Source organism: Amblyomma mixtum, unplaced genomic scaffold (genome assembly GCF_055824585.1).
Source record: "Amblyomma mixtum isolate Tamu unplaced genomic scaffold, ASM5582458v1 scaffold_108, whole genome shotgun sequence".
Classification (NCBI taxonomy): domain Eukaryota; kingdom Metazoa; phylum Arthropoda; class Arachnida; order Ixodida; family Ixodidae; genus Amblyomma; species Amblyomma mixtum.
In genome coordinates, this window is record NW_028317638.1 from 279 (window position 1) to 8,858 (window position 8,580).

Genomic DNA, 8,580 nt, shown 5'->3' on the forward strand with positions numbered 1-8,580 from the left:
CGCGTTACGTCAGCGCAGGGCGACCCGACTCTGCCGCTTTGCGCGCGGCTGAAGGGTTCGACCCGCTCTCCTCCTCATTCGCAAAGTCTTTCGAGGGATCTTCGGCGTTCCGTACAGAGCCGTCCTCTTTGCCGACACGGTCAAAACGAGTCGCCGGCCGCGCCATCCCCGGGCGCCGGCGCCTCTCTTGATATATGATCCGACCCTCAGACAGACGAACCCAAGGGAAGACCCAAGGGCGCAATGTGCGTTCGAAGAATCAGTGCTCAGTGTGTCCTGCAATTCACACCAAGTCTCGCAGCTGGCTGCGTTCTTCATCGACCCGAGAACCGAGTGATCCACCGCTTAGAGTCGTGCGTTTGGTTTGTTCAAATCCGTACAGTACAACCAGGGTTTTAGGCACCGGGCTTTTCCCCTGGTCTCCAGTCGCAGTTTCGACCGACGTCTTTCGCGCCTCGCAGCCGTCCGTTCGGCATGCTGCGCGTGCCTCAAAGCCAAAGCGAGCAAAGTCTCTCGAAGCTTTTGTGCGATAATGGCTTGCGCGTCACTAATAGGATGACGAGGCATTTGGCAACCACTAAGGCAGAAGTGCTGAGCCGACGCGTGACGCTCCAATTCCGGTCTTCATCAGAGGTGGGTCTTCTTGTGCCTTCTTGGGCACGCCCGCTCCGCCCGCACGGGCCTGACCGCAGAACACCTCGAAGCACCGGCGTTTGCTAGAAATATACATTCTTGGAGCTCTGTGCCACCGTCCTCACGCACCTTTCTGCGATCTGCAGCGACGCTACCCCCGGACTCCAGCAGCGGTTTTTTTTGTTGCTGTTCACACTCAACTGCTGTTCACATCTTTCAAGGCGAGTCATCACCGCCTACCGCTGCTGCACCCTTTTGTAGGGGAGGGGGTTTTCCCAACGCCCCCCGGTCCGGTCGCCCCCGGGTGCGCCATCGTGCTGCTCCCTACTCGACCATTTCGCCACATCATTGCTTCGCAAGGAGACAGGCACCGCCTAGCCGTGGCTACGCAGCGCGTACTTGGAACAAGCCGCAAAGCGGACGTTCATCAGTCTACTCCCGCAATAGGAGCCCACCGGCCACAGTGCCATGGACGGCGTTTCGGTAGCGCACCGACAGACTACTCGAAGGCTGGGAAGGACGAAGCAGCAAGAGAACCCGGCTGCCGCGAATGCGTTCAAAGTGCGGGATTATAATCCCTCGTCCTTTTCGGTCCCGGTGCCTCCTTTCGCGCCGTCGGCGCGGCGTCAGACTCCGCGCCCGCAGTGCGAGACCTTTCGCGCGCGGCCGTTCCCTGGGCCGCGCGCGTCCCGCCGCGTGCGCGTCGCGCAGAAGCGCAGTTTCCCAGCCAGCGAGCCGCGGTTCCTCTCGTACTTCGCAGCAGCCGCCGCCGTTCCCTTGGCAGCGGGCAGGCCTTTCCCTCGGCCCGCCTACCGACTGGTGGTCGCAACACGACAAAGCCAGCGAGCCGCGGTTCCTCTCGTACTTCGCAGCAGCCGCCGCCGTTCCCTTGGCAGCGGGCAGGCCTTTCCCTCGGCCCGCCTACCGACTCGTGGTCGCAACACGACAAAGCCAGCGAGCAGCGTTTCCTTTCGTACTTCGCAGCAGCCGCCGCCGTTCCCTTGGCAGCGGGCAGGCCTTTCCCTCGGCCCGCCTACCGACTCGTGGTCGCAACACGACAAAGCCAGCGAGCAGCGTTTCCTTTCGTACTTCGCAGCAGCCGCCGCCGTTCCCTTGGCAGCGGGCAGGCCTTTCCCTCGGCCCGCCTACCGACTCGTGGTCGCAACACGACAAAGCCAGCGAGCAGCGTTTCCTTTCGTACTTCGCAGCAGCCGCCGCCGTTCCCTTGGCAGCGGGCAGGCCTTTCCCTCGGCCTGCCTACCGGCTCTGTTTGCGCCTCTTCGACGGTTGTCGACAACCGAAAGCCCACCATGAGTGGTGCGTTACGCCGTTCAAACCTGCGGATACAGCCCGTCCGACTTTCCCTTGGTGACGGAGCTCCGCTGGGCGCAACAGTTTGTGCAGAGAAGCGGCTTCAGAATCTCGCAACTCCGCGGTTGAGGCCTTCCCCCGCTTATAAGTGGGGGCGGCGCCGGGTGTGACAAGCACAATCCGGTAATGATCCTTCCGCAGGTTCACCTACGGAAACCTTGTTACGACTTTTACTTCCTCTAAATGATCAAGTTTGGTCATCTTTCCAACAGACCGGCGCAACCGAAAGGCCGCGCCGGACATCGGTCCGAAGACCTCACTAAATCATTCAATCGGTAGTAGCGACGGGCGGTGTGTACAAAGGGCAGGGACGTAATCAACGCGAGCTTATGACTCGCGCTTACTGGGAATTCCTCGTTCAAGGGGAACAATTGCAAGCCCCTATCCCAATCACGAAAGAAGTTCCACGGGTTACCCAGTCTTTTCAGACAGGGATAAAGACACGCTGCTTCCTTCAGTGTAGCGCGCGTGCGGCCCCGGACATCTAAGGGCATCACAGACCTGTTATTGCTCTGTTTCGTGCGGCTAGGAGCCGCTTGTCCCTCTAAGAAGGTTGTAAGGTGCTGGGAACCCCGCACCTATTTAATAGGCTAGAGTCTCGTTCGTTATCGGAATTAACCAGACAAATCGCTCCACCAACTAAGAACGGCCATGCACCACCATCCACCGAATCAAGAAAGAGCTCTCAATCTGTCAATCCTCCCAGTGTCCGGGCCGGGTAAGTTTTCCCGTGTTGAGTCAAATTAAGCCGCAGGCTCCACTCCTGGTGGTGCCCTTCCGTCAATTCCTTTAAGTTTCAGCTTTGCAACCATACTTCCCCCGGAACCCAAATACTTTGGTTTCCCGGAAGCTGCCCGCCGAGTCATTTGAGTAACTCAGGCGGATCGCTGGTTGGCATCGTTTATGGTCAGAACTAGGGCGGTATCTGATCGCCTTCGAACCTCTGACTTTCGTTCTTGATCAAAGAAAACATTCTTGGCAAATGCTTTCGCAGTAGTTCGTCTTGCGACGGTCCAAGAATTTCACCTCTAGCGCCGCAATACGAATGCCCCCGTCTGTCCCTCTTAATCATTACCCCGTATTCCAAAAACCAACAGAACAGAAACGGGGTCTTGTTCTATTATTCCATGCAAGTTTATTCAGGCGACTCGCCTGCGTTGAGCACTCTAATTTTTTCAAAGTAAAAGCGCAGGCCACCTCGAGACGCACCAATGAAGGGCACCAAGAGAGGACCGGCATGATGTTCAGTCCGAGCCGTCGCATCGGGTAGATGCACTACTCGTCTGGAACTGAGATCCAACTACGAGCTTTTTAACCGCAGCAGCTTTAGTATACGCTATTGGAGCTGGAATTACCGCGGCTGCTGGCACCAGACTTGCCCTCCAATTGATCCTCGTTAAAGGATTTAGAGTGTACTCATTTCAATTACGGGGCCTCAAAAGAGTCCCGTATTGTTATTTTTCGTCACTACCTCCCCGTGCCGGGAGTGGGTAATTTGCGCGCCTGCTGCCTTCCTTGGATGTGGTAGCCGTTTCTCAGGCTCCCTCTCCGGAATCGAACCCTGATTCTCCGTTACCCGTAACAACCATGGTAGGCAAGTAACCTACCATCGAAAGTTGATAAGGCAGACACTTGAAAGAAACGTCGCCGGCTCATGGCCATGCGATCAGCACAAAGTTATCCAGAGTCACCACAGAGTACGGGCAGAGCCCGATGGGTCTTGGTCTAATAAAAGCGCCCGTCAGCCAAAGGCCTTCAGGCTCAATGCATGTATTAGCTCTAGAATTGCCACAGTTGTCCAAGTAGAAAGAAACGATCTAAGGAACCATAACTGATTTAATGAGCCATTCGCGGTTTCGCCTTATTTCGGCATGTACTTAGACATGCATGGCTTAATCTTTGAGACAAGCATATGATTACTGGCAGGATCAACCAGGTATGATGCATAGGCATTCCCTTTTCGCCCCAGAAGGGTGCCTCGTCGCCGCCGATAGGGCCGCCATAAACCCCCAGCGCGCGACGCATCTTTTTCGCGGCAGCTTGCGCTGCCCGTGCATCGTTCGAGCTCGCTGCGGCATCCGACCCGTAGGTACGGCAATCGCCACGCGGCAAGAGAGCACGTGTGCCTTTAGGCAAAGCATTTGTAACGCGCCCACCAGTGCGCACATCGGCCTCTAGGGCCGCAGCATTAGGCAACTGGACGGCGCTTGCTGCGTAGCCGAGACGGCCAAGCCGCCAGACGACGGGACACGCCCGCGTCTTCGGCGCGCTCGCACGGAATCGAGTCCGGGTAGCACGGAACACACCTCGTAAAACGTGGAAACAGCGTCGTCCGACAACCAGCCCCTATCGCAGACGCGGATGAGGCTGCAGACGAATGCCGTGGGGTCCGAGGGACGGGGACACGCTGGGCACGAGGCCGCATATCAGACCCGGTCACGGCGCGCACACGCGGGCGCGCGCCGCCGACTGCTCCACTGGGACCCCCATATAATAGCAGCGATAAGTACCCAGACCTCCGTGGGTGAGTAAATCGCCGTACTCGTGCCACTTTCGCCGCAAGGGCCGCACAAATCGTGCGCGCTTTGCCGCGGCATCACAACGCCGCGCTTCCGCGGCGCCCCGCACGAGCCGTACTCGTGGACATAGCCGTCGGGCGAACCGCCGTACTCGAGGCGCGTTCGCCGCAAGAGCCGCTCAAATCGTGCGCGCTTTCCTGCGGCATCGCACGAAAGCGCTGCCCCGGCGCCCCGCACGAGCCGTACTCGTGGACATTGTCATCGGGCGAACCGCCGTACTCGAGGCGCGTTGGCGGCAAGACCCCCACAAATCGTGCGCGCTTTGCTGCGGCATCGCACAAAAGCGCATCCCCGGCGCCCCGCACGAGCCGTACTCGTGGACATAGCCGTCGGGCGAAGCGCCGTACTCGAGGCGCGTTCGCCGCAAGAGCCGCTCAAATCGTGCGCGCTTTCCTGCGGCATCGCACGAAAGCGCTGCCCCGGCGCCCCGCACGAGCCGTACTCGTGGACATGGTCATCGGGCGAACCGCCGTACTCGAGGCGCGTTCGCCGCAAGAGCCGCTCAAATCGTGCGCGCTTTCCTGCGGCATCGCACGAAAGCGCTGCCCCGGCGCCCCGCACGAGCCGTACTCGTGGACATGGTCATCGGGCGAACCGCCGTACTCGAGGCGCGTTCGCCGCAAGAGCCGCTCAAATCGTGCACGCTTTCCTGCGGCATCGCACGAAAGCGCTGCCCCGGCGCCCCGCACGAGCCGTACTCGTGGACATAGCCGTCGGGCGAACCGCCGTACTCGAGGCGCGTTCGCCGCAAGAGCCGCTCAAAACGTGCGCGCTTTCCTGCGGCATCGCACAAAAGCGCTTCCCCGGCGCCCCGCACGAGCCGTACTCGTGGACATTGTCATCGGGCCAACCGCCGTACTCGAGGCGCGTTGGCGGCAAGAGCCCCTCAAATCGAGCGCGCTTTGCTGCGGCATCGCAAAAAAGCACTTCCGCGGCGCCCCGCACGAGCCGTACTCGTGGACATTGTCATCGGGCGAACCGCCGTACTCGAGGAGCGTTCGCCGCAAAAGCCACTCAAATCGTGCGCGCTTTGCTGCGGCATCGCACAACCGCGCTTCCGCGGCGCCCCGCACGAGCCGTACTCGTGGACATAGCCGTCGGGCGAGCCGCCGTACTCGAGGCGCGTTCGCCGCAAAACTCGCATAAATAATGCACAAACTCATGAAAATCACATCTGCCGAGGCCGCCTAAAGCCCGAATTCACCTCCCGGGCGTCGAGAGGTCCGTTTCGGACTTTGCTGACAAAGCGGACGCTTTACTGTTTCGCGTCTGCCTAGGCGGTATGCCCCCTTATATATGCAGCGATAAGTACCCAGACCCCCGCGGGTCATAAGCGCGTCTACCGGAGCGGGCTTCAAACGAACGTAACTCTGCCTTCCGTTGCGCGAAAGGGACGGGAAAGGTCTCAAAATATTCGCCTTTCTCAGCCCCACACGCGGAACTAAAAATTGAGCGGCTGCGCCCACGGGAACGGCCGTGAACATTCGAAAAGGCGGCCCCTTGCGAACCTGGTCAATCACCCGCTGCTCCGGCTACAGTGGAAGCAGCGGGTCGAGGAGGACTGCACAAGATGGGCGGCAGCGCGGCCGACACGTGGCGTAAATTTCGTCTCGTTCCGCCAGGTGAAAGTGCCTTTAAATATTCGAAAACCGTTTACCGCGTCCGCCGGGGAGGCAACCGCGTCTGCCTAGGCGGGACCGCGTCTGCCTAGGCGAGCTTCAAACGAGCGTAACTCTCACTTGCGTTGCGCGAAAGGGACGAGAAAGGTCTCAAAATGCTCGCCTTTCTCAGCCCCACACGCGGATCTAAAAATGGAGCGGATTCGTCCACGGGAACGGCCGCGAAGATTAGAAAAGGCGGCCCCTTGCGAGCCTGGTCAATCACCTGCTGCTCCGGCTACAGTGCAAGCAGCGAGTCCGCGATAACTGCACAAGATGCGCGCCGGCGCGGCCGAACCGTGGCGTAAATTTCGTCGCGCTCCGCCAGTTCAAAGTGCCTTTAAAAATTCGAAGACAATTTACCGCGTCTGCCTAGGCGGGACCGCGTCTGCCTAGGCGAGCTTCAAACGAGCGCAACTCTCACTTGCGTTGCGCGAAACGGACGGGAAAGGTCTCAAAATGTTCGCCTTTCTCAGCCCAACGCGCGCAACTAGAAATTGAGCGGCTGCGCTCAAGGCAACGGCCGCGAGAATTCGAAAAGGCGGCCCCTTGCGATACTGGTCAATCGCCCGCTGCTCCGGCTGCAGTGGACGCAGCGGGTCGGCGATGACTGCACAAGATGCGCGCCGGCGCGGCCGAACCGTGGCGTAAATTTCGTCGCGCTCCGCCAGTTCAAAGTGCCTTTAAAAATTCGAAGACCGTTTACCGCGTCCGCCGGGGAGGCAACCGCGTCTGCCTAGGCGGGACCGCGTCTGCCTAGGCGAGCTTCAAACGAGCGTAACTCTCACTTGCGTTGCGCGAAACGGACGGGAAAGGTCTCAAAATGTTCGCCTTTCTCAGCCCAACGCGCGGAACTAAAAATGGAGCGGATTCGCCCACGGGAACGGCCGCGAAGATTAGAAAAGGCGGCCCCTTGCGATACTGGTCAATCGCCCGCTGCTCCGGCTACAGTGCAAGCAGCGAGTCCGCGATGACAGCACAAGATGCGCGCCGGCGCGGCCGAACCGTGGCGTAAATTTGGTCGCGCTCCGCCAGTTCAAAGTGCCTTTAAAAACTCGAAGACCATTTACCGCGTCCGCCGGGGAGGCAACCGCGTCTGCCTAGGCGAGCTTCAAACGAGCGTAACTCTCACTTGCGTTGGGCGAAAGGGACGGGAAAGGTCTCAAAATGTTCGCCTTTCTCAGCCCCACACGCGGATCTAAAAATGGAGCGGATTCGCCCACGGGAACGGCCGCGAAGATTAGAAAAGGCGGCCCCTTGCGAGACTGCTCAATCGCCCGCTGCTCCGGCTACAGTGCAAGCAGCGGGTCGGCGATGACTGCACAAGATGCGCGCCGGCGCGGCCGAACCGTGGCGTAAATTTGGTCGCGCTCCGCCAGTTCAAAGTGCCTTTAAAAACTCGAAGACCGTTTACCGCGTCCGCCGGGGAGGCAACCGCGTCTGCCTAGGCGGGACCGCGTCTGCCTAGGCGAGCTTCAAACGAGCGTAACTCTCACTTGCGTTGCGCGAAAGGGACGGGAAAGGTCTCAAAATATTCGCCTCTCTCAGCCCAACACGCGGAACTAAAAATTGAGCGGCTGCGCCCACGGGAACAGCCGCGAAGATTAGAAAAGGCGGCCCCTTGCGAGCCTGGTCAATCGCCCGCTGCTCCGGCTGCAGTGGAAGCAGCGAGTCGGCGATGACTGCACAAGATGCGCGCCGGCGCGGCCGAACCGTGGCGTAAATTTCGTCGCGCTCCGCCAGTTCAAAGTGCCTTTAAAAATTCGAAGACCGTTTACCGCGTCCGCCGGGGAGGCAACCGCGTCTGCCTAGGCGGGACCGCGTCTGCCTAGGCGAGCTTCAAACGAGCGTAACTCTCACTTGCGTTGCGCGAAAGGGACGAGAAAGGTCTCAAAATGTTCGCCTTTCTCAGCCCAACGCGCGGAACTAAAAATGGAGCGGATTCGCCCACGGCAGCGGCCGCGAAGATTAGAAAAGGCGGCCCCTTGCGAGCCTGGTCAATCACCCGCTGCTCCGGCTACAGTGCAAGCAGCGAGTCCGCGATGACAGCACAAGATGCGCGCCGGCGCGGCCGAACCGTGGCGTAAATTTGGTCGCGCTCCGCCAGTTCAAAGTGCCTTTAAAAACTCGAAGACCATTTACCGCGTCCGCCGGGGAGGCAACCGCGTCTGCCTAGGCGGGACCGCGTCTGCCTAGGCGAGCTTCAAACGAGCGTAACTCTCACTTGCGTTGCGCGAAAGGGACGGGAAAGGCCTCAAAATGTTCGCCTTTCTCAGCCCCACACGCGGATCTAAAAATGGAGCGGATTCGCCCACGGGAACGGCCGCGAAGATTAGAAA

The 8,580-nt window shown here is 59.7% G+C and overlaps 2 non-coding genes across 2 annotated transcripts; both read right to left on the reverse strand.

The window, feature by feature from the left end:
• Positions 1-200: 200 nt before the first annotated feature.
• On the reverse strand, positions 201-353 carry LOC149324939 (5.8S ribosomal RNA). Its single transcript, XR_016286623.1, has one exon. It is a non-coding gene; the product is annotated as a 5.8S ribosomal RNA (ribosomal RNA).
• Positions 354-2,128: 1,775 nt separating this feature from the next.
• On the reverse strand, positions 2,129-3,943 carry LOC149324940 (small subunit ribosomal RNA). The gene has a single exon (XR_016286628.1). It is a non-coding gene; the product is annotated as a small subunit ribosomal RNA (ribosomal RNA).
• Positions 3,944-8,580: the final 4,637 nt, after the last annotated feature.